The sequence below is a fragment of the Morone saxatilis genome, unplaced genomic scaffold (genome assembly GCF_004916995.1).
Source record: "Morone saxatilis isolate NCDOM2014 unplaced genomic scaffold, NCSU_SB_2.0 Contig23, whole genome shotgun sequence".
NCBI lineage: Eukaryota > Metazoa > Chordata > Actinopteri > Moronidae > Morone > Morone saxatilis.
In genome coordinates, this window is record NW_023339796.1 from 22,102,882 (window position 1) to 22,109,754 (window position 6,873).

Consider the following 6,873-nt stretch of genomic DNA (forward strand, 5'->3'; position numbering starts at 1 on the left):
AGTCCAAACCTCCCCTCTCTACTCCATGTCCTCAGGATATGACGATGGTGAGCCAATTTCCTGTGCACACCCATTTTCTGCTCGCTCCCTTGTTTCTGACAGTAGTTGCTCTCAGTGTTGCTGTTCACAGTCTTGCTATATCCAGTATCTTTCTCCATTGAAGTCTGAATATAGTTCTTTCTGCAACTCTTTCACTCTCCATCCCTCACATTTTTGTTTCCTCTCTCCATCTCTCTCTCCCATTTCTTTCTTTTCAGCCAAAGTCATTCCACATCTCATTTCTCTAACTTTCTATATGCTTCCACTTTTCTTTCTTTCCTTCTTTTTTATTATTTCTGTCTCCCCGCAACTGTCTCATCTGTATATGTGTTATGTGGGGTGTACTTCGCACAACACCAAGAAAGATTTGTATCAATATATTGCAACCAGTTCTCTTTGATTGTCTTGCTTTATTTGTGTACAGTATGTGCTGTGGACTATTTATCCTTGTATTCTTGCATTTGAGTATACAGTGAATAGGCCTTGTTATTGTAGTTTTTATCTTCTTTATGTTTTTTTTTTTTAAATGGAAAAGAAAGATGGCTTTGTTTAAATATTTTGACTGTTGGTAAGGTAAGTGGAACTTACAAAAGGACAATAAAACAAAAGAAAGGGGACTGAATTGAGAGCAAAATGAAAGGTTGTGCTTTAGATTACAGCCCGCACTTTATAAACTGCTTTGATGTATTTTAAAATGATCATACACTACTTACTAACACTGGAGGCTTACGGGTGATAAAAATGAGGCTAAGCAAACAACAAAGTTCATAAATAACAAGAATGTACATTTTAGTTTTTACTTTGGAACAAACAAATAGTGGTTAAATTGGCAACTCTCCCCCATTCACTTACTTATTCGTTGTTTTTCTTCTCTTTGGGGGATAATCATGGAGGGGATCATCATGTTTTGGAACTATATAACTATAATTTGGGGTAGTTGAGGGAATGTAAAAAGTGAAATGCATGTATTCAGTTAGTTAGCTGTGGTTAACTACACGTAGAGTCCCATTAATTTGGCAAATTGGCACTATCACAAGTATGCCGAATGAGCTATTAGCAGTTAACTATCACTGGATTAATTTGATACTGTAGAAAACTTGAGGATCCTCAGGAAAGTTCTGCACTCAACATATTTTTTTCGATGATTTCGAAGGGAATTTATAGATGTTTCTTTGAGTTCTGAGTTTGAATTTGGACACACATTGCAGCATTGGGCACTAAAGGTTTCAAAGTACCTTAATTGCCTCCATGAGGTGTATCACAGTCACTGCTGCCACTCCAAATGCTGATCATATTAATAAATGGGCCAAATCAGCTGCCAGACTACAATAACTAACTCTTTGGTTTGAGAAGACCAGACTCATTTCGATCCTAGAGGACACTGAGGCGGTCACTGACCTGTGCCTGTGCTTTAAAGTAATTCATATGCATCACTGGGGTGCCCTTGAGCAAGGCTGTGAACCCCATCTGCTCCAGTGGAGCTGCTCGGGGGCCAGCAAGTCAGAGTGTTGTTATACTGGGAAGCTGTGAATGTGGAACTGTGAATGTGAAACTGTGAATGTGATCAAGGTGTTCCTGGAGAAGAGAGCATTGCTCTCAGTGGATAAAGGTTAAACAAAACCTTTCAAATCCAGAGGCAATTCTCAGTGCCTTACACAAAAACAACCTTTAAAACACAACAATGAGGATAGTCTAAGTAAGATTTTGTTATTTAGGCTGTGTTCATTACTCTTCGACAGCAGCATTCCAGGTGTGGTCAACATCCTTTTCTTCCTTGCTGATCAAGTGTGGTGGGATTTTTCCAGTTGTGTGTTGCTGTCAGTAATCTAGAGAACATCCAACAGCCAAACCTATTTCCTATGAAGTATATTTCTATGGAGTCATTCTGCATTAGCAATTTCCATTCAGTGGCAACATTAAGTGCTAATGGCAAAAGTACTGTGACATTAATAAGTGCAGTGCACAGTAAAGGTAGATGGGCATACATTAATGCCATTATATTGATGAAGTCCAATTAAAGTACATTTAGAGTCAAGGTTTTAAAGATCAATTCAAAGTTTCTGTCTTGTGTGTGAAAGAAAAAGATAAATTGGTAATATGTCTTTCCAAACTATATTCTACTAATTAAATGTAAACAAAAACAGAGCACAAATGCTGTTCCCAAGGTTTAGAATGAACTTTCAAGCTCAACTTTTAAGTCAGCGTGGATAAGAAGTCATGAAAATAGTCATGAAAGTAAGTCAACATTTGAAACATTTATAGGTCCATGACAACTGGTTCCAGAACAGCTGCTAAATGGTCCCTATGGTATGATTGTTCTGTCAGCTAATTAGAAATAGTTGCATATGAGCATGTCACAGACGATAAGGTTGCAATAGTAAAAATGAAACAAGCTCTTACTTCTTCCTAATGATGCCATATACCCAAAATATATGTTATTTGTCTTTCCTTTTAAACTATGGCTAAACTTAACTAATTATTTGTTACAGTGAACAAACACTTGTTTTTACTTTGGTCACTAGGTGATATAAACTTCTCAACTGGGCAACATGTACTCACTTCACCCAGTGTGTAAAATTGTAATATAGTGAATTTTCTTATAAACATGACATTGTGGAGTTAATGTTGGTGCAACTTTAAGCCATTACAGGTATTTAAATGCATAGTTGTCATAAGATTCCAGCTACTGTGGCAACAGTGTGCGTGTGTGTGTGTGCGTGCGTGTGCGCTGACAGGTGTGATGCTGACGTGTAGAAGGCTGAAGGAATAACTGGGGTGAATGTTCGCCCCCACATACTGAGCACGTCCACTTGATGAACAATTATCATTCATTACTGCTAGCTGTCAGCCTCTCTTACTCTCTCTCTCTCCTACCTTTGCTAACACTATGTTTCTTTACCTCCTCCTCTCTCTCCCCGACTCTCTCACTTTTCCTCGATGTCCTTCAGCGATCGGCATGGAGCTGTCATCCTGTCAGCCCTCCATCAGCCTATCGATTCACCGATCTTTACCTGACCATGAACAAACGCTTGCATGCCAATTTCTCTGTTTTCTCCCGCACTTTCCTCCTCCTCAGCCCCCCCTCCTCTCTGACATGTTCTTTAGCTCTAAATAGTTTTGGCAGGGAGGTAAATAATCCATTCTAAACTTTATTTCACTGTGACAAGAAATATTGCTCTTTTAGACTGAGGGAAGAAGTGGTGTGCCAGTGGTGTTTAGAAAGACTGATAAAGGTGGGCAGCGTGGTGTTGCAGATACTCAGAAGTGATCTTCTTATGGCTCAGGGAAAACACAGCCAAATATTCAGACTGAAAGGACATTTTGTTTCTCCTCATTATTCACTCTGACATTGGATTTATGTTTGTCGTTTTCTGTGGGGGAGGATTTGACTTTGCCCAAACCAATCATTAATATATAACTACTCTTGAAAATTGTTGTCCTTTCAACACTGAAGCTGTTAGCTAATATACAGTTAGTGTAAAATAACCCTTCCTGCCACCGATCCAATCCTGCATTATTAAGTATTTATACAGAAAACAGCACTTCAGCCATGCTAGCAGTCTGTCAGACTGTACTCACAGCACACTGGTGTTTTTAACTAAATGCTTATGCCAGGTGAGGTAGATGGAAACGTCATTACGCATTATTGGGCAGAAATCTGAAATTCTGACCTGATGATGGCACTAGATGAAAAGTCAGATCCCTGCAGTTATTACAATTAATTCTGTGGGGAACATAAGTACTTGTAACAAACGTCATGGCAGTGTATCCAGTAGTTGTCGAGACAGTTTATTAAAAGCCAAAAATATCAACCTCATAGTGGCCCTATAGGAAATGTAACACATAAGGATTCATCATCTGGGAACTGGGGATGTCTCTACAAAATGATGTGCCAATCCATCCAGCAGATGTTAAGATATTTCACAAGTAAAAATATTGGCCTCTTGGTGGCACTAAAGGAAAAATTGGTTCCCCCAGCATACAATGAAGCACAACAGACCAATTAACCAACACAAATGTACACTGTGCACACACTGTCAACACAAACACTCAGCTTCCTTAGCTTTTTCCAAGGCTTCTTTAGCCCTTTTCCAAATTCCACAATAATTAAATCCAGCAGTCCTCTCTGGTGTGTGTGCAGCAGCCAACTCAGGTCCAGCACACTATTGCATTAAGGAAGGAGAGAGTGATTACTCAATGAGCACCAGCTGAGACCATCAACTCACTCGGCGCTGCTCTCATAAGACATCTCCACAGCTCTCTCCCTCCTGCAGCTGAGTGTAAACCACACCCACCTCCACACCATTCAATAGTTGTTAGTAGATATTTCAGTCTGGATCAAACTGGTAGATCAAGGCTATGTTCAAACTACAGGTCTTAATGCTCAATTCAGATTTTTTGCTGAGATCTGATCTTTTTGCGTGGTTGTTCACATTATAATATAAATGTGACCGCCATCAGACAAGTGACCCGCATGCGCAGAAGAAGACGTGACATCACATGCAGTGCGCTGTGTTTACGGATGTTAACATGGGTGCTACACATGTGTGTATCAATTTTGAAGTATTTCTGCAATCGGAGCCGTCAAAATTATGATGATGATTATGATATTACCGTGTCTTGCCTCCTTCGGCGCAGAATTGTGACGTCTGTCTCACTTCAATGACGTAAAAGTCAGACTTGCCTGCAGTCTGAACGTAGCCCAAGTGACCAACACTGCCATCCATAGAGCCATGCTGCTAGCATGGCTAAAAACTCAAGAGACGGTTGGTGGGGGTAAGTTGTTTCTGGCACTTGTGAGATGATGCAGTTTGTATTTACAGATTATTTTTTTTTGCCTTTTCATGCCTTTACTGCTTAGGGTTAGGGTTAGCTAAAGATCGACAGGAAAGGGGGGTAGAGAGACAGCAAAGGGCCGCAGGTTGGAACCCGAACCCAGGCCGCTGCAGCAACTACGCATATGGGTCGCCAGCTCGACCGACTGAGCTAACCGGGCGCCCAAGATGATGCAGTTTGGAACTTTGGAAAGTTATAATATGATTGCAAGGTAAACAGAAGAAGAATTAGCCTGTTCACATTAACCAGAAATCTGCAGTGCATTGCATTGTAAACTCTGGATTTGTTGGTATGAACATTGCTTTAGCAGTGGTGTAGAGGTCGAATACCATTTAAAGGCTGACTAATTCAATTCCTCAGATTGAAGCTACAATTAAATCCAATGGGGCAAGAAATATGACCAGTAAGACATCCATGCACATTGTAATGAAGCCAACAGTTTAGATTATCTAAAGCACTTTATGCAGAAGTAAAACAGAAAAGTGAGTACAGCCGAAATGTTAATAAGAATCCCTCTGGAAAACTGAGGTAACTTGTTCAATTTTACCAGAATGTCCATCTCTAAACTGTGATGGACATTTAGACATGTAATGGACAATTTGGGCAATAATTCTACTGTTTTGCTAACCCGTGGGTGCAATCGTCTCACTGCTCGTGCTTCTTTTAGTTTTTTTTTTAGCAATGTTAGCAGCTTTCGGATCTTGGAGTAAAATGTTATTGTTACAAATAAGAAAAAAAATGCAATTCTGAAGCTGTTTATATATCATGTATACTATAAAAGCACTCTCTAAATGTACATTCTAACATTGTATGTAAATACCAGTTGTAATTTATTTATAAAAAAGTTTAGCTTATACCTTTGCAGTGCACTAGACTATTAATTAAATTAATAAATAAAGATGCACATGCAGATGGGAGTCAGAAAAGAAAAAGAAACAAGATGAGGAGTTGTGCATCAAACTGCACGATCTGCAAAAATGATGACTGGAAAATGTTTGATATCAAGTGGGAAACCCCTCCTGCACAAAGTACATAATTAGATACATGCACATCATGATCTTCTCAGAACCATGGATTTTAATAACATGCTGGATGGTTTTTCATAGAAACCGCTGTGGAACAAATATCTTGCAGCAATAATTGTGTTACTGTTTTTCTGAAAGGAGCTACAGTGTGTGATCAATGCTTTGCTGATCAATTTGAGTTTCGGTGCGTGACTTAGTGGCAGCTGCTAATTCAAGGTTAATAGAAATGACAGACTGATGTCTTTGGATGGCTTGGCTTGGTCGTTTCTCACATTTTCTTGTTGTGAGAAAAGTATGATTCCTTGCAGGTTTCACTTCATTTGCAGGTCACTACACAAAGGCAGGACAGAGTATCAGCTCAATGAAATATAAACCCATTGAGACAGCTGCTACTCTCTCTGTATCTTATGATCATCCATCATACATGTACAAATCTTGTTTATCTTCCACATTTGTAATTGATGATTATTTACTTATTTCGCTACTCATGTTTACCAATTTTTGTTCATTGTTATCTTGTCTGCATCTATGTAACAGTGCAATTAATCCAAGTCTTTTCTGAGTAAGGTATTTAACCCGGTATTCAATAGACATGAGGTGATTGTTGTCTTTTAATGGTGGTTAAAGTAACTGAAATTCTAATAATTTTTTGTACTCTATGGACTTTTGTCCTCAGCCTGCTAGCGTAGCACACTGCACATTCCAGTGAAAATCAGAGCGTGTGAATGTATTTGCATGCACCAGTGCAACTGACTCTGAGTTCTGACACCCAGGTTGGGACAATAATATTACACAGATTCTGAGCTCTGACTCTCATTCTCACTCTAACATTCATTAACATTTCACTGATTAAAATGATAAATGCAGTGCCAGCAGCTGTCGCTAATTAACATTAATTCTGTGAGAATGACAGGCCAAAATTAAACCTGTGCATTTGCGAGGGAAGAGGGCATCTTGTGTCCAGCAGGAAAAC